We start from the raw sequence: 24,178 nt of genomic DNA on the forward strand, positions 1-24,178 counted from the left end.
GCACGGTGGACCCCTGTCCGTACCTGGAGCTCGTCGCCTGCCATCTGCGGCAATGTTTGCTGTCTGCCCAGAAAGTGCTGGGCCTTGCGTTTCCTTCCAGTAGGGCAGCCACGCTGTGTGGAGGCAGTCACCTGGGCCTGCTTTGTCACCCATGGGGGACACGGGGGCATGGCAACCAGTGAGAGCAGGAAGCTCTGGTGTTTGCGGTGGGCATGAAGTCCTTTGTCTCACCCTGGCTGATGTGGCTCAGTTGGTTAGACTGCCGTCCCATAAACTGAAAAGTTGCAGGTTTGATTCCCAGTCAAGGCACATACCTAGGCTGTGGGCTCAGCTCCTGGTTGGGGCGTGTACAACAGGCAACTGATCGGTGTTTCTCTGCCTCTCTCCCTCCTTCCTCTTTCTCTAAAATCAGTGAGGATTAAAACAAAAAGTCCTTTGTCTCTGACCCAGAAGTCTTGTGTCTTCTTCCAGCTTCCGTGACACAGGGCAGGCTAGCTTATTGCTTCTAAGAACGGCAAACTTTCAGACCCTCCAAGTTTTCATTAAGAGACTTGCCTTTGGTCCGAGCCGAGATGCTGCCGCTTTTCTGCAGCTGCCCATGTTGACAGTATTAAAGGTCGCCCCGCCACCGTGTGGTAAGCAGTCACTGTTCCCGGTACGGCACCGACGGCACTGTGCTCGAAACTTCCATCCTGGCGCCACGGAGGGGTTTCCCTGGGCTGCGTGCGGCGGAAAGTCTGTGGACTGACCCGGTGAGTTTCTTCTCTCACACGGACAGGAAGTCTAGCCTCAGCAGCCGGGGCCGGTGCAGGGCTCTGGGATGTCGTTGGGGGTCCAGCCCCCCGACCTTCCGTGCGGCCGTGTCAGCCTGGGGCTTTGGTTTCCCCCACACCACGTCCTGTCTGACACCTTGGGTCCCCACTCCCTCTTAGATCATGACTTGGACTCTCCGTTCACTTGGAAAACTGAAGAACTCTGACAGTCGTCCCCAGACTGCCCCTCCGCACTGTCTAGACCACCCACGCAGTCTTTTGATCTTTGTCTCTGTGCCTCTCAAGGTGGGGTGCTCAGGTCAGCAGCAGACTGTCACCCGGCAGTGTGCTGCAAATGCAAAGGCTAAGGCCCCCCGGGGCACGAAGGCATCAGAGCCTCGGGAAGTGGGCCCGGCATGTGGGTTTGCATGGCCCTGCCACGCTTCTGCCCACGGGAACGTTGGAGGGGCGCCGCTGTAGGTGGGTTACTCATGGTCTTAGCCAAATCTAGGTCCCCCTTGGGGTTTCATCCCTCTCAGTTACCCGAAGACGCCGCTCCAGACATTCTCTTGTCTTTGCAAGTTTCCTTCTGTGACCGTGCCCACCAGCACAGACGCGGTTCTCCTCCGTTCTTACGTCTGTAAACCCCAAAGCTGCTCCTGACCCGACTCTCCCACCAGCTACTCACCCACATCCGCCTCCTCTTCGCAACGAAACCCACAGACAGTGTGGTCTCCCCTCGCTGTGGCCAGGCCTCCCCCCTCGTGCCCGTACCCAACTCATGATGCCAGCAAGACGCCTGCCGTCGGGAGCACTGGTGGCGGCCATGCTGCTGAGAGCCGGGGCCGACCCCGCACCCCATGCCGCCCGGCTGCCCGCGGCACTGGTCACCGCGGCTCTCTCCCTTCACCCGGACACGCGTGCCCGCCCCACGCGGTGTTCCGCCTTCTGCGCCGGCTCCTCCTCAGCCCCTTTGCTCTTCTCCTCTCCTCCACGCGCTCTCCTCACCCAGGCTTTCTGTTAGGCTCACCCTTGGCGACCCCCTGATTACGGTTTACGTGCCTGTGACGCCCAGACGCCCCCTCCTGCCGACTCCTGGGGGCCTGCGTGATGCTGCCCCTCTGACATCTGATAGACAACTCCCTCCCAACACCCACCAAACCGCCCTGCTATTCCCCCGAAACTTGCTGCACCCCACACGTCGGCCTTTAGCTTCTTAGCTTCGGGGCTGTACCTTCTGAAGAGTTATTCTCGACGCCCCTCACACTGTACACCCCCAATGGCTCAGGAAACCCCATGGACTTGATTGTCAAACCAGACCCAGCAGCACGTTTCTTCCTGGGGCCTCCTTCACTGCCACCACCACAGTCCCATCAACCACGACTTTTGTCTGAAAACCCCAGGAGCCTTTCCTGTCCTGCTCTTGCCTCCCTGTAGTTCATTCAAAACGTAGTAGCTGAAACGGTCTTTCAGAAACCGAAGTCAGACGCGCCGCGTCCGTGCGCAGAACTCTCCATTAGCTCCTCAGTTTGTGCGGAGGAAAAACCAGAGGCATTGCAGGGGCCTCTCAGCCCTCCGGGGTGCGGGCCTTGCACCCCTCCGGCCTGTAACCTGCCCCTGCCCCCAGCCACACTGGCCCTTCTCCCGGCCCCCGCCCTCCTCCCCGACGTTGGCACGGCTCGCCCATCTCCCCAAGGCTTTGTCCTAAAACCTGTCCTCGGGGAGGTCCGCCCGGTCTCGCTACGTATAGCTGCTCCCACCCCCTCCCCACCGCGCTTCCAGTCTGTTTTCCTGCTCTTCTCCTCCCCACGGCTTTTATCCCGACCTAACCTGCTGCCGGGTTTGTTCTTATGTGTTATTGCTGCCCCTTCCCTAGAAGCTGAGCTCTGTGCTGCTGTCTTGTGCTCTCTGGGGCCCTGAGAGCAGTGCCTGGTGACTGGCAGGCTCTCAGCAATGCTGGCCGAGTTAGTGATGGTCATCAGTCATTATTTCAGGGTCTCTCTCGGCCATTCAATGGCTGCACTTCCTCCCGTCTTAGACCCACCTTCCAGGCAGGAACAGCAAGATGATGAAGCTGAGAAAAGGATGAAGAGTAAGAGGAGCAGAGGAGAAGGAGGGGGAGAAAGTCAGTGGAAGAATAAATGAGAAGTATTTATTTTAGGAAAAAAACTAGAATTATCTAGCAAATCTCTACCTGTGTCTCATTGGCTACAACTGAAGATGGGATGGAATGAGCATTTTACCCTGGGTGTCTGGTCACACTGAACAAAACTGGGGTTTTGCCAATTAGAAAGGGAAACAAATAGTGAGTAAGTAGCTGGTAGCATCTTAAAAAACGTTAGTACCTATGTGATCTTCAACACCACCTTTTAAATAGACATTATCGTTTCCCTGTGTTTGATGTAGAATAAAGGAGTGAACGGTCGCAAGGCCACAGAGCTTGGGAGTCGCAGAGCCGAGACTGAACCCCAGTCTGTCCAGCTCTGTCATACTGTTATTGCGAACGGTTGCTAGCTGCTCTAGATTAAAAAAAAATTAATTACCTAGTGACCATTGTTGTGAGCACTGCTCTCTGAGTCTGCGTTGGTTCCTATAACCAAATACCGTGGCTGCGTGGCTTAAGCGGCAGGCAGTGATACCTTGCTGTCTGAGAGGCTGGAAGTGGAGTTGGTGGTGCCCACACGATCGGGTTCTGGGAGGGCCTCTTCCTGACCTGTGGATGGTGCCAGCGTGGGACGGGCTGGGGATCAGCAGGGAGGGGAGGGGGGTGAAAGGCTTTCTGGTCTCCTATAAGAGAACTCACTGCATCATGGGAGTCCTAGCCTCATGGCCTCCTCCAGGGGCCCATCTCCTGACCATCGCATTGGGGGGTAAGGCTTCCACATAGGAGTTTTTGGGGTACAAACATTCAGCACATCTCTACTCTTAGTATAATATTATGCTAAGTACTGTGGATGGGTATATTCAAAGCTTTTTGCCATTAAGAATTTTATATGCCAATAGGCATGGTAAGATATGATCACATGAGAAGATGACTAGTCCATCAATTACCCTAAAGATTCGTGTTATCAGAGTTCAGAGAAAAAGGACCTGCTGGACTCTGGCCTGAGCAGCTGCAGAGAAGAGGAAGGACCTGGTCTGGGCCGTGGAGAATGGGTCCGCGTAGAAGAACAGGGAGGGACACTTAGGTAGCAAGAAATTGCCTGTGTCTTGGTAGAAATGACCTGTCCTTCCTTAGGACGAATCCGGAGAAATAATACAGGGAGATTAATTATAATTTTAATGAGTCCTGACACAAATGGAGACAGATGGTTTAATAAGCGTGCCGTTGGCACGTTTACCAGCTAGGAATATGGATGACTATGGATTTATAACCATCTCATCTCCTTAATAAATAGAAAGTTGTTTGGTCGGTAAACTCGGGGCCCTGGAACCCCCGGGGGCAGGGACTGTGTTCTCTGTAAATCTCCTTCCGGGGAGCCTGGCACGCTTCCTCAGTTTGCTGGGTGGACCAAGGCTGAATGCATCAAGCGTGGGAACACACCACACACAATGACTTTTTAGTAGTGCCTCATTTCTTTAAAATATTCGTTTTGCTATTTTTGTAACTGATGTTTTGTTAAATGGACAAACCCAGTGGCGTCTGTGGCCATGGGTGACAGGCTCAGGCACCTGCAGGAGGTGGAAGGAACCCCCCGCGGGCCGGGCTGATGGTGCCAGGCAGCCTGCGGTGGCTTCGGAAGCCCAAGGGGTTTCGATCCCTCTGGCCGCCCAGGCAGTGCAGTCCCGGGCCACTGCCCTGAGTGCTCACTGCTCGTGCCAAAGGCAGGCGCTCTGCAGGCCGGTGCGGAAATCCCCAGTCTAGTGCGCACACGCGGGCCGGTGCAGGACGCCTGGCTTTGCCACGCCCGGTGGCCATGCCTGAGGTCTGTGCGAAGGAGAAGCGCGTGGAGTGCTCCCTGACACCCTCTCCCACTACCCCGTTCTGTTCCTGGGTGCACTGCAGGCTGTCCTGGGAACCCCCTGGCTATCCTCTGACCAGACCCTCCTGCAGCAGGCAGTGCAGGAGACCACAGTGTGCTGTGCATGGGCGTGCGCCGCGTGGGGGAGGACCGTGGGCTGGAGCGGGCACCCCTGCTGTGGCCGTGTGCAGTGGGGGGCGAGCCCCGGGGCCCTGCGGTCCCTCTCAGCCTAGTCGTCGGTCTGAGCGTCGGCCTGAGGTTCTGGGCTCGGCCTGGTCCTGTGTCATGTGACTCAGTGGCATGACTATTTCATGAATCTGGAGTAGAAACAGACTCTCATTTTTCAAAATACCAGCTGTGTGGCTTTCTTTTTCAGCACCTCATGGAACACAGGACAGACTGGGAGGTGCTCACACCCTAGGAACATAAGACAGGGTTATGAAAAAGTTAAATTAACCAAAATGAACCTGAGCATTCAGTCAGCAGATGGTATCTGGGACGTAAACATGCTCCTCCCCTCTCCCAGCAGTTTGAATGTCTGTATTACTGAGAACTTGGGAGGAAGTGGGGGTCTCGCTACCCTGGTTCTTTGCCTCTCTGCCTGCCTGGTGTCCTCTGCCTCTGGTCGCGGACACCATCTCCCCCCCTGGGCTCGCTTTCCAGGTTGCTGCCAGCCCTTCCGCTCCGCGCACACTTGCCCGGGGGCCTCTTCCTGTCACCCACCTCGTGTTGGACTTCTCGGCTTCATTGATGGCCACCTTCGCAAACAGAAACTCCCTGAAGTCATGCGTGGGGGAGGACATCAGGCTTCCCTCCTCTCAGGGCTGCCACCACTTTTTAATTTTCTTTTAATGGAAGGCGGCAGGTGCCTAGTGTTCCCCAAGGCCCTGCTTCTGCTCAGCTGGGCCCGAGAAGGCTCCCCTTTCCAGGCCCGAGACTGGTTCAAGCCAAGGAAATAGGAAGTGCCGGGGAACTTCCAGTCCAAGGCTCCAGGAGCTTGCCCCGATTCCCTGGGTATTTTACCCCCTGTATGGGCAACGCCGGTGGCCACGTGTCGAGAGAAAAGCAGCCTGGGTCCTGGAGTCACCATATGGAGCGATGTCCTGGAGTTCTGCTGGTCGCTGCGGTGCGGGAGTCATTTGTTGCTGATGCAGAGTCTAGCCGACTAGAAGGCACTCACGCACGTCTCCCCAAGCAATATTCCCAACGGATCCTGGTGTGTTTTCCCGGGGATTTACGCACTAAGGCTGAAAGAAGCTTACTTAGTGATGTACCACTAGAAGATACTAGAAAGTTGTTCTAGGAGAAGGAGCGAGTCCAAAAATAGAGTTGTTTGTAAGTGAAAGAATAGACTTGGAGAAACAGAAGCTCTGCCTACGCCAGTTCCTATACGTGAAACGGAAAAGGAGTCAAACTTACGGAGTCAGGACTGTGACTTAGGGAAAGGGAGAGGCATGGAAGCCGCAGGGTTAAGAGCTCAGAGCCCAGCCACCAAGGGAGGAACAGGAGTCTACATGCAAGAGTGCCCAGCAAACCCAAGAAGACCCGGATGGCCCCCCTTATCAGAGATATTACAGCGCCCTCCGTTCCCTCCAGGCTCACCAGATGCTCAGGAACCTGGATCCAGGGGCGTCAGACAAGCGCAGACGAAAGGCAGACAGGGATGCGCAGCCGATGTGACCTTCCGTGTGGAGATCCCGTCAGCTGCAGACTCCAGGGTGGCGTGACCCGCGTTGTAGAGACCAATTCTCTCGTTAACCTGGTGGAATAACGGTGTCCCGGTGACAGCTAGAGAGAAAGCCCTTTTCCAGCCGTCTGCCGGACGCTTTTATTTTGCAGAGGGTTCGTAAGAGACTTGCGTCGCCTTCTTGGTCACTGTCAGGAGGGAGTCAGCACGGGAACGGCGTGCCTCTCTCCCGGGTGGGGGCGCCCTTCCAATCCAGGCCCTTCTGATTTCTGAGCACGCGGTCCCCGCGCTCGGGACGGCGCCCTTCTGGGTCAGCGGGGGTGACTGCCTCAGCACGGGCTTCGGCGGAATGAGGAGGCACCTAGCATTTCTGGCCCAGGGGAGCTTTTTGCCTTAGTTAATTAAGATCAGCTGCATAATCCGCCCCTTGGTTTCAGAGTTTCATTTAAAATTTAGACTCTTTATGCTTTGTTAGACCCACACATTGACTTTTGGGGCCAAATAATGATTATTTTCATTCTGGGAACTTACTGATTGTGAAAGAGGAGACAGCAGGGGCTGATGTGACTGCAGACGTTAAATGTACAAAATCACTGCCCTCATGCTTGGCTTCAGGGCCACAAAGTGGGCTGATGTTAACTACTCGGCTCAACCTGGAGAACCAGGAATGATTTAGTAGTAAATCTGCAATAACATAATTTATGCATGATGACAATTGCAGAGAACGTCCAGGAGTAAATGTTTTATGCAATGAACTAACCATGCAGGCGGGTTCATTCACGAGTGTTAATGAGGCCCCTGAGGTTAAATGCCTGTGTGTTGTGACGTCCCTTTATGCTGAGTAACCAGGCCGACAAAGAGGGCCGGGGCCGGGTCTGTGTTCTGATTTATCGCGGCCCCTTCCTCCCAGACTGGGGTCGCTCACGATGGTTCAACACGCAGCTGCGCTTTCCCTCCTGTTCCCGAGAGGACGGCGGTGCCTGGCGCCTCTGAGGAGGACGAGCTGGAGAAGGTTCAAGGTTCCTCCCGTGGCTTCAGGTGAGAGGGACATCGGCCTGGCAGCATCAAGGCTGGACACTGTGGGGAGCAGACTGTCCGTGAACATGAGGTCCCTTGAGGCCAAGTGTGACAGGCAGACGGTGTTCCCTGGAGGATGTCCACGTCCTAACCCCTGCACCGTGGATATGGGACTTTGCCGACGTGATTAGGTTAGGCATTATGAGGTGAGATTATCCCAGATTATCGGGGAGGGGGGACCAACGTAATCATAAGGTTCTTAAAATTGGACACAGGGGGCAGAGGAAGAAGTCAGGATGGTGTGATTGAGGACTTGCCCTGCAGTGCTGGCTTTGGAGAAAAACGCGGTGGCTTCTGGAAGCTGGAAAAGGTGAGGACATAGGACACCCCCCCTCCCGCCCCATACCCCCCAGAGCCTCCAGGGAGGAGCAGAGACTGTTTAATTTTTGTCCAGTGCAACCTGTGTTGGACTTCTAACCCACAGGACTGCAGGCCAACACATTTATGTTATTTTAGCCAACAATTCATTCAATCTCCTGGACAGCTTTGAAGAGGGTGTTTTATGTCCCCTCTCCTGGGGGACGTGGGACAGGCTCACGGAGGCTGCACAGTCACCCGGTGGCTGAGCGGGGGCTGGAACCCAGCACAGCCCCCCGACCCCGCCTGCCTTGTGCGCTCGATGTGGCTCTGATCGGAAAGAGGCTCCTGTCGCATACACGGGGGCGCTTCCTGTGGGCCAGGGTCCGCGTGGGGTCGCCCTGAGCATGGTGGGCGCCGTGCGGGTCGCTTCCCCAAGGAGGAAACACTGTCGTTTCAGGCTCTGAGAGGAGTCAGGGACCCACTCAGGGCTGGGCTGGACGTCCTCGCCGGATCGCACAGTTACGCAAGACGTGCCCTCAAACCCACCCTGCTGCCCAGCTCTGTCGTCACGGGGAGGGGACAACGGGGCTGTTTTTATATTTTCCTCCACCGCAGAGAACCCGCTGGGGAACCCCAGCCCTGGGCAGCGGTCACTGCAGTAGAGCGCCTGCCCCCGCAAAGCGAGGACGCTGACTCTTGGGCAGGGCAGGGGCGCGCGCTGCGGACCGCACGCCGGGATGGAGCAACCCCCGAGTCCGCACGCTCCGCACATGTCGGTCTCTCGTCGCCGGCGAGGACGGGCTGCGGCCCGGTAGCTTCATTCTCGGGAGAGCTTCGGAGAGCAGCCTCGGCTCTGCGACCCAGGGGAGCGTGGAGTCCCGAGGGGGTTTGTTAGCTAAGAGGCAGTACCAGTTCAATGAAAATTAAAGGAGTGTTTTTTTTTAGTTTTTGTTTTATTTTAAAACTAGTTTATTTACTTTTAGAGAGAAGGGCAGGAAGGGAGAAGGAGAGGGAGAGCAACATCGGTGGGCGAGAGATACCCTGGCTGGTTGCCTCTCCCGTTGGCCCCGTCTGGGGATCCGACTGCAACCCAGGCAGGTGTGCGCCTTTGGGCTCGCAGGCCGGCGCTCAGTCCACTGAGTCACACCAGCCGGGGCACGAGTGCTTTTTAAAAACCATGTTTATGCTCACGGCCTGTCTCCTGAGTCAACACTCATCACACGCCCCGCCCATTGTGCGCCCAGAACAGGTCCTTGACCAAGCCCGCGGGCTGTCCCCCTTAAAACTTAGCGACATCAACTGCGTCGAGTCAGTGGTTCCTCATCCCAGCACGCATTTCTCTAATAACCGCGTGTTTCTTCATATTCCAACACGGAGAGGGAGCTCCGGCCGCCATCCCGCCTTCCCGCCGTCTCAGCCCGTGCGCACGCCGGCCCCTCCTCGGTCCTTGTTTTAAGCACCCGTTCTGTTCTCGCTGTGAGGTTTCATGGTCTCGGTAAGCTTTTATCTTCCCTTTTATGTGGTTGCTGCAAAGTCTCTTCGGCTGCCCTTTAAGTAACACACTCTGACACCCTCAGTTACTGTCAGCTCTGGTGTGGGGGCCTGGCGTCTGGATCTGCTCTCAAAGGTGGGACTCCCCTCCCCACGGATCCTGTTACCTCTGTCAGAACTCATGTGCTTTTCTATCAACAGGCAAAATGCTCCGCCAGGTCCCTCCTGCGCGCTGGGGGCGGAGGCCAGGAAAATGCCTTACGGCCCAGGGAGCCACTGTAATCATTTCCCATCTTGCAGATGAGGAAAATGAAGCCTAAACCGGCTAAGTAACTTCGTAATTTCTGAAGCCTGGTCTTCCGGCCACGGAATGTGATTCCAGAGGCTGAATCTTAAGTAGGCTTTCTTACAAAGGTATTGGCCGAAGAGAATCATCTCTATGCAACCAAACGGCTACGTTAGACATAACCATACATGATAGCAAATAAATTATAGTCACATAATCCTGGACTAACAGGCAATCTTTTCGTTTCCAGAGTCACTAGGGAAGTGCTGGTTCTTGTTCTCGTCCACTTGTCCAAGGTCACTCCTGGTCACTCTCAGGGAGCCTCAGAATTGCCACTCTGTGACGCCAGATGCCTGTGTCTGCGGTCGCTCATTGCTCAGCCTGGAAGTCCTCATTAACTCCCTGCCAATGCGCTCGCTGTTTCTGTCCTTTAATTGCCAGTTCTGCGGCCTGGGGCGGGCCCTCTCTCCGATGCGCACGCGTTGGCAAAGGCCTGCTGTGGCCCACGTTCCTGCAGAAGGCTCCTGATGTCTCCTACGTGTCTCCTCCCTGCACGGCTGCTGTCGTGAAGTTTATATAATTACGAGAGACCCCGCCCTTCCCCCTGAGCAGCGTCAGCACCTCTGTGGTCACAGCTCGGGCTGCACAGTGACTGCGTGTGGACACTGTGGGGGCCATGTTTTCTCAGCCCAAACTTGGGGAACATGGTCCAGCCAGGATGACTGTACATGTGCGTACACAGGACATAATATTTCTGTCCCAGAAAACCCGAGGCATATGGTCCCCATATGTGCAGAATCCATGGCCTCTTACATGTCTATTTATTGATTCATTTCTAGCCACGTGCATATGTAACCACAGTAATGGGATTTTTATAGCCTCTCTGTCGGGGCCTTTCCACTTGGAAAAGACACTCATCGTTTCTGTTTATGGCAAAATTGCTTCTTAATTTAGTGGCCGTCCTTACATGATAAGTTATATATTTTGGTGTTGATGTTCTTTAGTGAATGTGTTTTCTTACTTCTATTTAGGAATCTGCGCTCTGTCCTGGCCACAAAAAGAAAAAGGGAAATAACAGAAAAAAGAAGGCTCTGTGTCTTCATTTGCCCCAAACATGTCAGTAAGGGAGGGTTCTTGCTGGCGAACCTATGTGGGGAAAAATTCCAGGTGTTTGTGGGGGAAGCTTTAGAAGACAGATTAAGGTTTAAGAAGTTCCTTCTCTTTGGGGGTCAACAGACACGGATATTTTGAAAGGCAGAGTAAGTGAGGAATGAAGGGGTGTCAGACGGCAGAAAAATGGAGGCCATAGTATGTGGAAGGTATTTGTTTCTCCCGGTTGCCCCCTGTCAGCTGCTCTGAGGGGCCTCATGGAGGAAATGAATAAATCGCTGGCTTTCACCACAGGAGGCGGAGCAAAGGTTGATGACACCCGGGAGTGCTAATTAACCGTGTCTGAGTAACAGAACCGTGCTCATAGTGAGCGTTCATTACTACAGATCTCGTGAGCAGCAAGTGATGATGTTCTCGTGGGTAGAGATAACCTCCAAAGTGAGCAACGGGTGATATATTCGCTTGGAATAACTGAAACAAGAAGCTCCTAAGAGAAAAATGGTCACTTCATAGCAGTTAAACTAAACGGGCCACAGTGCAGCTCATTTCGGTGATAAGTGGAGCCTCAGGACGGGCAGGCCTTACACATGATGCTGACCTTCAGAGAGGTTTGAAACCCAAGTCAGAAGCACTAAAGAGCGTGACGGATGTGCCCGGAAGCCCCTCAATATTTCTCTCTTTATTAGGTAGTTTTACAGTGAGTCTAAGCTCCTCTCACACTCCCGCTGGGCCACGTGGGTGACTTCCCCTGCTCGTGTCCAGGCTGTGCAGGCAAACGGCCACAGCTTGCTTGGCACTTTGGAGGCACTCCCCGTGGTTTGTGGATAAGGGGAATCGCAACCCGGCGGGCACAGCCTTGGCCTGCTTCCCCGCCAGGGAGGCGTGGCCCCAATGTCCTGGAGGGGCCTCCCCAGAGCTGCCTGCCTTTTAGCACCTGTGCTGGTTCTGACCCCCGCGGGAAGGCTCTCTGCTTTCTCACCTGGTTAACTCTTCTCAGCGGTCAGCGTCTGGTCCTGCGTCACCTCTTCAGGAAGGCGTTCCCTGACCCCAGACCGGGGACCCTCACCAGCCACTAGTCTATGCTTCCAGAACTCATGCAGTTCTGTGCCGAGGTCAGCACCTTTATTCCCCGTCACACCCAGCTCTATCTCCTGTTCCCAAATCCAAACCATAAACTAATCAAGATACCCAGCCAAAGAGAAGGCATTTCTTTCCAATGGTGTCCATCCTCCTTTGCAAGCATGACCACTGACTCTCATTTTCTGTCCTGATGAAAGATTAGTACAATTTCTCGGTGGGCAGATGCTCAGACTGTGTGTGCCCTGCGTGTGTACACGCATTTGTGTGTGCCCACAAGTGTGCACCTGCACCGAGGCCCCGGAGAGTGTGTGCGTGGGACGGGGGTGGGGGTGGACAGGACGCTGCGGGTCTGTGAGAAGACAGCAGAGGCAGCGGCTCGGCTTCGGGGCTGACCTCCAGGCCAAGGGCAGAGGAAGCCTGGATGACTCACATGTGGCACAATGTCTGGCTCCCAGTCACCAATAAATGTCAGTGCAGGGTGACAGCTCCGTGTGGGCTGCCCTGCTGCCTGTCCCAGTTCTGACATTACTGCTGTGTGACCCTGACTATAATAAGTGACCTCTCTGTGCCTCAGCTGCTTCCCACCCAGGGCTGCCAGCAAGTCCCCACTCATGATGGCGCCGTGAGTCATGAATGCGCTGCTGTGTCAGGCCCACAGCATGCTGCTTGCTCCCTGGGGAGTGCTGGGGACTGGCGTAACCAGGATGTTGACCTGGGGAGCCAAGTTTGGCTGCATGGAAAGTGGACTGTGGACCGGCATCCACACCTAGAGACCCTGTGACTTTATTTTCAGTTTGATGATTTTTGAGTCTTCTTTTTCTGATCACAGGGAATTTCTGCGTATTTCATGTACATGGTGCCTGTGAGTCCATTATGGGGTGATGGGACCAGTGAGGTATCTGAGCTCTAAAATGAGATTTTGGTTCTAAAGCAGCGGACGGGCAGGAAGGACCTATGGACCTACTCCTACAGGACAGTCGGTCAGACCGGGCGGGTTCACGCTGGCCTGCCGCTCTCTGGGAGGCCGTCTGCCACCCCTCTCCACCAACGGCACAGGGACATCTGCCTGGACACCTCACCGGTCCAGCTCTGGGCGAATTTCAAGTAGAAACCCACCTCCTTTCTTATTCACCTGAGACCAGCACTCAGTGGCATCCCAGCCCCGTGGCCAGAATCTCTGTGCTCCTGGTGGTCCAGCCCCTCCCCAGGGGCAGGAGCGGCGGGTGCCCCTGTGGGGGGCACGGTCTCCCCCGCAGGTCCCGGCCTCTTCCTCCAGGACGCGTGGCCGAGGGGCGTGGCATCTCATTACCCGCGAGCCCCCTTGAAGGATCTCCCTGTTAGCTTTGCTTTTGACGAAGGAATGAACCCTTCGGAACCTGCCTTCGGAGGCAACGTCATTTCAGGACTTAAGAAAAAAATTGGGGTGCAGACCCCACACCCCGGGACCTGACACCGAATGGCTCTCAGTGCCTGTTGTAAGGCCCTGATGCGATGGGACGCTGTCCATGGGCGACGCGCGGGGTGTGGGCGTGCGTCGTGGTCCTGGCGTCTGTGGGGAGAAGCACCCACCGTCTGAGCTCTGCTGGAGCAGCGGGTTCCTGTCCCCAGGCCGCCGCCCGGCCCGCCTCTCCGGGGGCTGTCGGCGAGTGGGCGGGCGGCTCCTGCCACCAGCCCCTGTCCCCAGCCCGCAGCGCGTTTTCGCTTTTCCTGCTGCTCCTGGAGGCCGGCCAGCCTTTCAGAAGAGATGAACTCATCCTTCCCGCCAACCTCCCACGTGTTTTCTATTTTGTTCTCTCCCAAATGTCAGCCTCTCCTCACACATGCGTTTCCCCCGGGCGACGGTTCCAAATGTCCCTGTGGCCTGTGTCTGGACGCCGCGTGTGGCCGCTGAGCTCCCCGCCCTGGGCCGCTCACCTCCCGGGAGGCAGAGTCGCTGTCACCGCGGGTGGGCCTCTGCTGGGTCCCAGGCGAAGGCGGAGAGAATCGGTGGGATGAATTCCCGGGCCAGGGGGGCCACGTGAGGGCCGCGGGCACAGGGCAGGTGACGCCGCCCGCTGCCGGGGACCCTTGCACGCGAGTGGCTGTCCAGGCCCATGCGCCTGTGTTGGTAATGGTCTTGCCCTCGCGTGCTCTGAGACCCCAGCAGAGCGTCTAGGAGGCGGGAGCAGGCGCCCTGAGAACACCCCCGCCTCCTCTCTGCTCAGCGGGAGCCCACGCAGCGTACACGGCGCTCCTGCCTGCACGGGGGGCCTGGGAGCGGGGCTAAGCGTAAGGAGATCTGAGGCGCTTCTGCCCGCGCCCCGCCTTTCCCGCCACGCAGCACGCGGCTCCGACTCCTCCAGCTGCGTGGGCTCCTCTCGCAGACACTCAGCAGCACCCCAGCCTTGGCCCTGCTGACATCTGGGCCAGGCCGTTTTCCATGGTGGGGTTGTCGTGGGCACTCGAGGGTGGTCCCCAGAGCCCACGCGATGCCAGCAGCGACCCCCATCCAGTTGGGACACCTCACAATGTCTCCAGATGTTGCCAAATGTCCCGGGTGAGGGGCAACGTGGCCGCTGTTGAGAACAATCCTCTAGTCAGAAGCTTTAGGCCCTGAGTGACATTTGCACCCTTGTAAGAGGTGGGTTGCCCCCCAGCCTGCCCCCCCGCCCCGTGAGCTCTGTGTTCAGACAGAAATGCAATGTGCTTGCATGCTGCTGCCCCCAAGAGCTCTGGGCCGGGATCCAGCCCCTGGGGACCCTGGGGACGTGACAGAGTGCCTGGTGCAGTCGTCTCCAGGGCGGGTCCTGACTTGTGCACGGGGGCTTAATGCGCCCGCCACTCGCCTGCGTGGGAGCGGCTGTGCGCTGGCTCCTGGGCTTCCTCGCCCCTCCGTCGTATCTCAGCAGGTGAGGGGTGAGGTCGCGCTCAGCTGCCCGGAGGCCTGCCTGTCACTGTGTCCCAGGATGCAGAAGGCCCTTTAGAGGAACGGGCCACACCAACAGCAACCGGTAAAGTGGGACGTGTGTGCCGGAGTTCGGCCACTTCGCCGCCCAGCGTTGCAGGCCCATCTGACCGGGCTGCCCTGACCTTCCCCTCGTTCATGACTCAGGGAGCGGCATGTGTGCGCGCAAGAGCGGGCGCACCCCTGTCCGGGGCACGTGGGGGCGGAATATCGGCCGCAGCTGTGAGAGGCGGGGCCCCGCCGGGCAGCTCAGTAGCCACCGCCCGTGAAGCACGTCCTGCTCTGCAGCCTCGGCGTGTCCTGAGCGCTGAGGAGTCCTGAGCGTGGAGGCTCGTGCGGACGCAGACAGGAGCCACATGTGTGGGCACCCGGAAGCATCCTCACATGCGCCCAGGGACCAGGAGCAGGCACGGCCCGTGGCTGCATGGTGAGTAACTCGCTTCCACGGTCACTGTCCCCAGGGGGCTGTGGCGATGACCCGCCCGTGGAAACCACTTCCTGAGCTCAGGTGCTCTGCAGGCAGTGGCTGAAGCCACCCCACACGCCGCTGCCGGTCAGGGAAGGACAGGCAGGCTGCTCTTCCCGGAGGGGGCGGCTCAGCGGGCCCAGGACAGAGGTCCCCCCACCAGGCAGGGAGTGTCCTGGGGTCAGAGGTCAGGCAGGGGGCCAGCGGCTCGCAGAGGGGCTCAGAAGGAGCGACCTGGAAGGAAGGGTTGGAGAAACAGCCGCCTCCTGGGCTCAGCCCGCTGCGCGCAGACGGCCCGGGGGGAACAGCACAGGCTGCTGGCTGCTGGGGTGATGTCAGCGCGAGTGTTTGGGGCCGTCTCTGCCTCCAGGAGGGCGGCCTGTGGGGCGTCTGTCCGCCAGGGGACTGGGCAGGGCACTGACGGACAGCGGGTCAGGCAGTCCCCAAGGGTGTCGGGCTGGCAGGAGCGCGAGGACCCCCGTCCCTGTGTCTCACCAGGGCCCCACCCCCACCGGGGCGGCTTTTGCCTGCCAGCCATTTTCCAGCTCAGACGAGTTCTCCTTTCTTCGTCTTTCTGATTGTGGTCAGAGAGCCGCCCCTTAAGGCTGCCATTTTACCTGTTTAGCGTACAGCTCAGTGGCATCGACTACAGTCACACCGTTGTACAGCTGCCCCACTGTTCCCAAAGCTTTGTCACCCCAAGCAGCAGTGCGAACCTCTAACCGTGAAGCAAAGACTCCCGTTCCCCGTAGCCTCTGGTCCACTTCATTCTCTCGGAGCTCGCCAATGGGGGGGTCTCAGGTACGCGGAACCCTGCAGCGTGTGTCCCCTGTGCATGGCTTCTGTCACTTAGCCATTTAAAGGACTGTCCACGTTGTAGCCTTCATCTGTGCGCATTCCCCTCGTGACCGAGTGTCATTTTATTCTGTGGATTGACCACATTTTGTGTGTCAGGTCACGTGTCGATGGACACTCGGGTTGTGTCCGCTGTCTGCCTGCTGTGAGTGACCCTGTGACGCCCAGTGGCAGACAGGTGTGTGGGGCCTTGTTTTCAGTCCTCCTGGGTGTGTGCCGGGGTGAGCTTGAGGGGTCGGATGGTGGCTGGTTAGCATTTGGAGGAACCGTTTCAGCTGTGGCCCACACCAGCCCGGAATGACGGGGTGTGCGGGGGAGGGTTGGTGCCAGGCCAGCACACCTGGCTGCGTCTCGGGCTTGTGCTCCACATGGGTCAGCCCAGGGGGCCCCGAGGGCTGCTACATTCACGGTGGACGGCGCTGCCCGGCCCCAGCTGTTTTCTGTCATTTATTACTTGTGCGTCCTGGACAAATAGGGAACCACACTCTTCCAGCCGCGGTTTCCATAATTCTGAACCGGAGGTGGGAATGCCCATTGCGTGGTTCTTCAGAAGACATCACGACACACATTTCCGGGCCGTCAGGGCTGTTTTTATTGTGTGTCCGCACTGTGAGGGCTTCAGATGAGGACAGAGGGCAGCCATGGGCACCTCGGAGCTGGCGGACCTGTGAGGGCTTCACCCGGGTCACAGCCCCCTCGGGTGGCCTTCCGTGGAGGCCAGGGATGCACCCCCGGCTTTCAGCGTGGTCTCAAAATAATCTCCGAAGGGGTTAGGGTCACGATCTGATGTTTTCAGGAAACGCTGTTGTGGTTCGTTTCATAGACTCTCCACCGTTCTCCCTCCTGTTGGGCCATTGCAGACTCTCCACCGTTCTCCCTACTGTGGGACCGGAAGGGACTGAGAACTGGCCTCCCCAGGATGTGCACTTGGTGTGTAAATTACTTCAAGCTGCAGGCAACAGAGGCCTTGTGGGCTCACGAGAAGCTGTTACCTCTCCCTTAAAGAATTTAAATTGGGGGCCCTGCTCATAATAGCAGTTATTACCAGAAACAGCTTCTTATGGCCTATCTGTAGGGCAGGGCAAACTGGAATGACTGAACATCTGCTCTTCTTATCATCCTGAAAATGACTTTTGTCCCGTCTGAGGGCCCAGGCGCCTCGCCTCCTCCTGAGCTCAGTGGCACAAGCACCTCGTTTTAACTTGCTGTCTCTGTCTCTCTCGTGTATGTGGGGTTCCCGTACGCATGTATCTAATTAACTTCGGCTATTGCATCTTGTTGATCTAGTCTGCCTCATGTGGACGTAATGATTAGACCAGTCAGAGGAACCGAGAAGGGGAGTGTCTTCCTCCCCTCATTTGGCTGCGGGAGTCAGCACTGGCTACGTGAGCCCACGCGTGGGCCCCTCCTTCACGGCGGGTGGGAAACAGAAAAGCTTTCAGCTGCTGGCTTGGGGGGTGGGGGGCCGGCTTGGTGCCACCTGATTCAGGAATTGCTCCATGTCCGCCTGCCTTGCTAGCTCATTGTTTGGACTGAACTGGTTTTACAAATAACCGGTTCTCCCCAACCAAGACACAAATGAAATAAATGCCTCCCCCCCTTTATTCCGCTTCTGACCAGGGTGGGCTGGGGTGCAACGCGTCCGCAGGCCATACACAGCACCAGAAACTCTCCAGGGTGGAGCTTGCATCCTTTCCTACAGAAGTGCGTTTGGGTTTATAGCGGCCGCTGTCATTTGGTCCAGCTCGTCTCTAACGAGGCGGCGGAGAATTGGAGTCAGGCGGGTAGTTCACCCAGTTACGTAAGGCCGAGGCACTTCAGAATAATATAGAGGCCATACAAATGTATTAAAATTCCAAAGGTTTATATGGCATTTCTGTTTATTCCGATGTAATAAGTGATAGTTTGAAGTCATACTTGTTTTGAAGTAAACATTTTCTTTCATGTGAGTGTCTTCCTTTCCTATATTTGCATTTAGCAAGCCCCAGAGCATTACTAAAATATTTGAGAAAACAAAGAAAATATAGATTTAAACCCAGACAGCTGTTTCTCTTTTGGCTTTTTGCGTCGAGCCTACAGAATGTGTGTGTGCGCGCATTTCACATACTCCCTCCTTTGTCTGGTTGGGCAAAATCTATTAGCCTTGAATAAAAAGGGAAATATATATATATAGAAAGACAGCTCTTCAACTTGGAAGGTTAAAGTCTGTAATCTTCTTTCTCTCTTTTTGGTAGACCTGGAGAACTGGAGAGGTAACGTGGGGGATGTGCTCCCTTATCCGGTATAGAGATTAGAGATACTCTCTCTCCCTCTCTCTCTCTCTCTCTCCCCCTCTCTCCCCCTCTCCCCCTCCCCCCCCCCTTGCTGTTTCTGTGTTAGAATTACATACACCTGACATACTGTGAAGCTCCTTGAAGGCAGGAACTACCGTCTTAAACTAGCACCAGGAGGAGTTTACGAGACATTTCTCGTTTCGTGTTGCCAGAAGCCAGCTTTTCCCTTAGTTCATCTTCCCCTCAGTTCCTTGGTCTGGCCCATCACTGTAACGCCTCTGGTTTCCTGTGGGGCTGGTGCCCTGGCACCTCTCAGGCCACAGGCAGCGGGTAAAGGGCATTTAAAAAAATAAGATGTGGCCTGTTATTAGGCATGGCCTCAGATTCAAGCGTGTCCTTTCGGAGGGTACCTGGCTTTATGTTTTCAGTAAAGGAACCAAAGGGGGCCCCACCCACTGACTTCTGCACTAGGAACTCCCCAGGGGGATTGGGCCTTCTTCAAACACAAAATCGTACTTTTAATTCAATTCACTCATTTACGACGCATAGAAAGCTGACTCAACAGAGCTCAGTATTCTTCTTGCTGTTGACGGATCATTCAGTTGATCCATATGAGGAGGGGAAGGGGGTAAGAATCTCAAGAATCCTGTGAAAATTCCTGCTGTTTCCCAGATCTCAGCTCACCTGTCAGGCAACATTCAAAGAAGAGGGGAGAATTATATAATACACGACTAATTTCAGGTATTTAACAAAGGTTTTAAAGTTTTGATGCATTGGATAAATGTGTCCTCAAAATATTGTGTCTAATTAGAAATAAAGCTAAAAAAAAAAAAAAATACCCAGATGGATTATTTTTAGATTTAGAAAGATAATCATTTTCTGATGCTAAGATGTTACTGCTATTAAAATGTAAATTTTATTTCATTTTTATTAAGCTCGTTGTAAAGGGGGAGAGGTCAGCAAGATCCTTGTTGAATTTTCAAGGAAGTGCCATTAACAATGACAAATAAACTGGAGAATTTTTCAAGTTAAAAAATTCAACCAAATACCCTCTGAAGACAAAATGTAAAACTTTCTATTGTTTTACCTTCTTTCTGGAATGTCCTGGGGGACCGTGACTGACAGGTTCTTTGTGCACATAACTGAGCATTGAAACATTCCGATCAGCTTATGACTTAGATTGTCATAAACCAAATGTTTATTTATTTTTTTTTTTGGTGCACCGTTCCCGGAAGTACTGCAATACCAGGTCAATGCGTGGAGTGGACGGAGCAAGCCCCTATTCCAACTCCCAATTTCAAAAATCCACTTAATATATTGTCCTCGGATAGAGGACGTATCAGATATTAAACTGATAACAACAGATACTACACTTGATCTTAGACAAAAGGCCGGGAAGCGATCCAAATGTTTATCTTGAGAGAAGTGGTTTCAGCTCAATTAATATTAAAAGTTATAAATTTTACCACTCCTCTGTAAGAGCGTATTTCTGTGGCTGGGAGTCCAACTTGATACGGATACATTATGCTGAGCCTAAACCCTTGACCAATCAGAGGAATAACAGGTGTAGGAGACCAGCATACACAATCCCAAATATGCCTCTTTCCCGTAGGATTATTTTGGACTGATTTTTTGAGAAATAGACATAGGAGAAGCTTTGATAGCAGCATGGGTTGCTGTTCTGTAAGGAAAATTTACGTTTATAAGGACATTCTTCATCTGTAAGTGTGTCTCCCTCCCTGTACCAGGAAGGGAGGGGTGTCCCTGAGTCGCAAGGGGGTCCGACTGGTGGAGAAGGCGCTGGCGTAAGGGCGGAGCCGCCTTGCCCTGCTCAGCATGACGGCCCGGTCCCCTGGGCAGAACTTGCCCCCGACACCTTTCTTCTTTTGACTGAGCTGAGGATGGCGCTGAAGCTCCAGTTTCTCCCAGGTGTATGGGACACACATATGTTAATAGACAGCAGTTTGCTTTCCTTTTGCTAATCTGTCTTTAGAATCCAGAAGGGCAGAAGGAGAAGGTTTTCCCTCCCGGGACAGGACATCCCATTACAGCCTCGTGTCGTGTCCCCACCCCCCCGCCCCCGGCTGTCTGCTTTCCTTCGGGGCCCAGAGTCTCGAACTGCATCTCCTGGGCTGCAATCAGGATTCCATAAATGATATTCATTGGAGAACATGTAAATAAGTCAGTAACAGTCACTCACAATCTCACACACCAATCAGAGGAAATGACAATGACGTTTCTGGACATTTCTGACTTTATAGTCTTTGTTTCCACTATTAATTCAGAAACAAAACATCATATTATAGTGACTTTTCTGGATCTGCTCTTCTCAATGAATATATCATAAACACCTTTCTGTGTTAATAAGTACACATATGCTATCACTATAAATGAAAAGACCATTGCGTGACTTATATTGTTCATAATTTACGCAAATAATTGTCAGTTGTTGGACATTTAGTTTATAATTTTTTTCTCATTATAAAAAGCATGAAAAACATTCCTGGCCCACATGTCTTTGGACCAAAGGGTTGTATAGTAAAGTCTTTGCTAAATTGCTCTCAGAAAAATCTAACAAATTGTATTTTCTGTGTTTTTTTTTTTTTTTTTGCAAATTGTAGAGATAATTTTGTATTTTAGTTTTTACTTAGTGAAGAACACTTTTTTCATATATTGGGAATTCTTTTGTAATTAGTCTATTTATGTTCTTTACCTACAGTTTTGTCAGGATGTCATATTATTATTTATTTCTAATCGTTTTAAAAATATATTAAGCATATTAATCACCTATATAGTGTATCTGTTGTGAACTTTTTCTAGTTTGCATTTTGATTTTTAAATTAAAATAATTTTTGGGTTTTAGGTGCAGGGGTTATACTTTTACTTTTGAAATGTTTTAGGAAGCCAAGCTTTCAGCCTTTATTCTTGATAGGCTCTGCCCTTTGTATCAGAACTAAAAAGCACCTTCCCACAAAGTTATAGGAACATTCGCCTCTGTTTTCTTCTAGCGATTATGTGGTTTTACATTTTACGATGAACATTTTGACCATCCTAACATAAGAAAATAAGAATCAATGTTTCCCTACACTAGTTCCTGACTTAGTGAAAATTCTGTCTGTCCTTGCATTTTGAAAAGTCTGCCTGTCCATCCTTTGGCGAGCTCGCTGTCCATCAGCGGCACACATGGCGTCTACCCTCACCCAGAAGAAAGGGGGGTCTTCCTCAAGGAATGCTGCAGACCCCGTCCTGACAGCAGATGACTCAAACTGGGCTCTTTGTCCCCCAAGTTGGAGGCCTCGGGGTCTCAGCCTCTGTTCTGATTTGAAGCCACTTCCGTCTAGTGTGGACACCCCGTTGTGGATGCTCTCCTGGAGGTCTTCCCTCCGCTTCCTTCCCCTCTGCCTCACCACAGCATCCTTCCTTGCTGCCTCTTACGAGAGTTGAAGTGCTTAGGCCCGTACGGAAACGGCCTGGCAGTTATGTAAGGGACAGACAAAGAGGAGCCACGGACCCCTGAGGCCGCAGCTTCCCACGGAGAACCCAGAGTCCTGTCCCCCACGCCCTGGCCTGTTTTGATTCTGCTTCTAGGGGACACTGAGACACACAGCATGTCCGTGTGCTTAGGAAGATGAGTGACGCCTTGGAGGCCCTCCTGGCGGGTGACACTCCGTGCACTTGGCCTTTCCAACAAGGAGCCCCTCTGGGCATTTTCTCAGGTTCTGCCTCTTACATAGGACCCCAGCTCCCTCCTTCAGGCTACGAATGTTTACCGATCCCTCGTAATGTGTCCGGAACAGATCGAGGTGCTGGGAGTCAAGTAGGAAGTAAGACGAAGTTCTGAATTCATGGAGCGTGTACTCTGTCAGGCATTCTGTCCACTCTTCGCTGTGTCCCAGGTGATTCACACGCCAGTCCTGCTGCCCTGCCCGCCCCTGCCCCCTGGATTATGCCTGAGGTCAGGCAGCCAGGCCTTACTGATCTCTGGCTTCTCACTGCACCCCGCACACGCCGGGATTCAACGTTTGTGCTGAATTAAAATCACGAATGATGGCACCTTTCATGGGGATTTTTGCCTTGTTCTGACACCAACCTGGGGCTCCCAGGGGCGTGTGGGGGAAGAGGGGCCATGACAGTAACTCCTCACTCCCGCAGTGGAGGAGCACCTTCAAGGGGTGATTCTCAACCTTGGCACTACTGACTTTTAGGGCCAGCTGATTTGCTTGGTGGGGGACCGTCCTGTGAGTTGTAGGGTGTTAATAACCCCTTTTTCCTCTGCCCACAAGAAGCCGGTGGCCCCGGCCGCCCCAGTTGTGATAAAGAGAAATGTCTCCAGCTCTCACTCACTGTCCTGGAGCAGACGGATTTGCTTTGCCTGAGGACCGCGGCCTTGAAGGTATGGGATGGACTAGATGTGGCCACAGGTTCTTCCACTTTCCACTTTCTGATGAGATGTGAGAGGCCCTGGGAGGCCTCAGATCTGGGTGGGCTCCGCGGTCACTTGAACCACACGCAGGCTGCGGAAGTGAGGTCACGCCAGCCTCGGAGCCCAGGCCTACGGCACGCGTGGCCTTGCGGCTCTGGGGGATCTTGGCTACCGGGTAGGAAACCCGAGTGGCCTGACGCTGCCTGAGCCACGTGGGCCGTGTAGAGAAGGTGTGTACGTGTGCGTGTGTGCACGTGTGCGTGAGTGTGTGAGGGAGAGAGGCAGGGGGGCAGGCACGCAGATGCCCCACGGGACAGTGGGCACCGCCTTGGAGGTGGGTCCTCAGTGCCGGCTGCCTGAGCCGAGGCCATCACCGCAGGTCTGCCCGGCTGTGGTCCTGCCTGGATCCCTGACACGCGCCATTCTGAGCAGGACGGAAGGGCCGTCTTCGGTTCCTGAGTTTCGGCATAGTTTGTACGCAACAGTAAATAATTGGCCCGGAATGGTCTTTGTGGGGAAAGCAATCCCGTTACTGCCGGTTTACAATGCGCACGTTGCTGATTTAGGCCATTCGCACAATTTCTCCGCGCAGATGGCGCACGAGCGTCGGGAAGCCTCTGTGCCGCTGCTGCTGTTCCCGACACGCTCTCCGCGCTGGTTTCTCGTTTGCTGTCCTCCGCCGGCCGATGACACAAGGTGCAGAACTGCCGAAGCTCTTTCTACTCCTGCTAACGTAACTCAGCTTTTAAATTCAAAAGCACGTAATCGTTAATCCATTTAACGGCCTTCTAAAAACATGCAAATTATATCTTCCTCAATTAGCATTGGATAATAGAATGCACTGGGAGAGAACTTCTATGCTTGTTACACACAGATGTAGTTAGAGAGAAAGGCCTGCTTGTTAAGGGAATTGCTTTGCTCTAAGTCGCTGAGTGAGTGTGATCAGAGAGGAAGGACACACACCGAATGGCAGCGAGCCTGAGGCCGTGGCGTTCCCAAGGCTGCTTTCGTTCTGAGATTTCCTTCTCACTTGAGTGCTTATGACGGGACACCCCACTACCTAACCCTTCAGCGTGGGGGATGCTAAATACATCGCGACGGAGGTTCACTCAGGACTGTCCTGTGACGTCCGGGGGCGCCCTCTCTGGACCTCACTTTCCCCTGGAGAACAGTGGAGTCGGCCCCCGATGTAGAGAGCTTTAAACTTTTAGGTAGACATATCCCCAATTTCAGCGAGTGTAGAGTGTGTGGTATTTGGCTTCAATAATAATGAAAACAGTTGGTGTGGAAGAGCTTCTTACTAGAAAAAATACTTTCATGATTAAGACTTACCTGTCCTGTACCAGTAGTTTTTCACATGTTTGCATTTATTGCTTACAAGCCAAGCCTGGAGTTTTATAAAAGGAGCACCAGGCTCTGGGAAGTTGAGTAACTTGGCCAACATTGCGGTTATTAAATGTGGGTCCACAATC

At 54.2% G+C, this 24,178-nt stretch overlaps 1 non-coding gene across 1 annotated transcript; it reads right to left on the minus strand.

Moving 5' to 3' along the window:
* Positions 1–19,495: 19,495 nt before the first annotated feature.
* On the minus strand, positions 19,496–19,686 carry LOC150002445 (U2 spliceosomal RNA). Its single transcript, XR_016512851.1, has one exon. It is a non-coding gene; the product is annotated as a U2 spliceosomal RNA (small nuclear RNA).
* Between the last annotated feature and the right edge of the window lie 4,492 nt (positions 19,687–24,178).

This window comes from Furipterus horrens, unplaced genomic scaffold, assembly GCF_987537825.1.
Source record: "Furipterus horrens unplaced genomic scaffold, mFurHor1.1.pri manual_scaffold_8, whole genome shotgun sequence".
NCBI lineage: Eukaryota > Metazoa > Chordata > Mammalia > Chiroptera > Furipteridae > Furipterus > Furipterus horrens.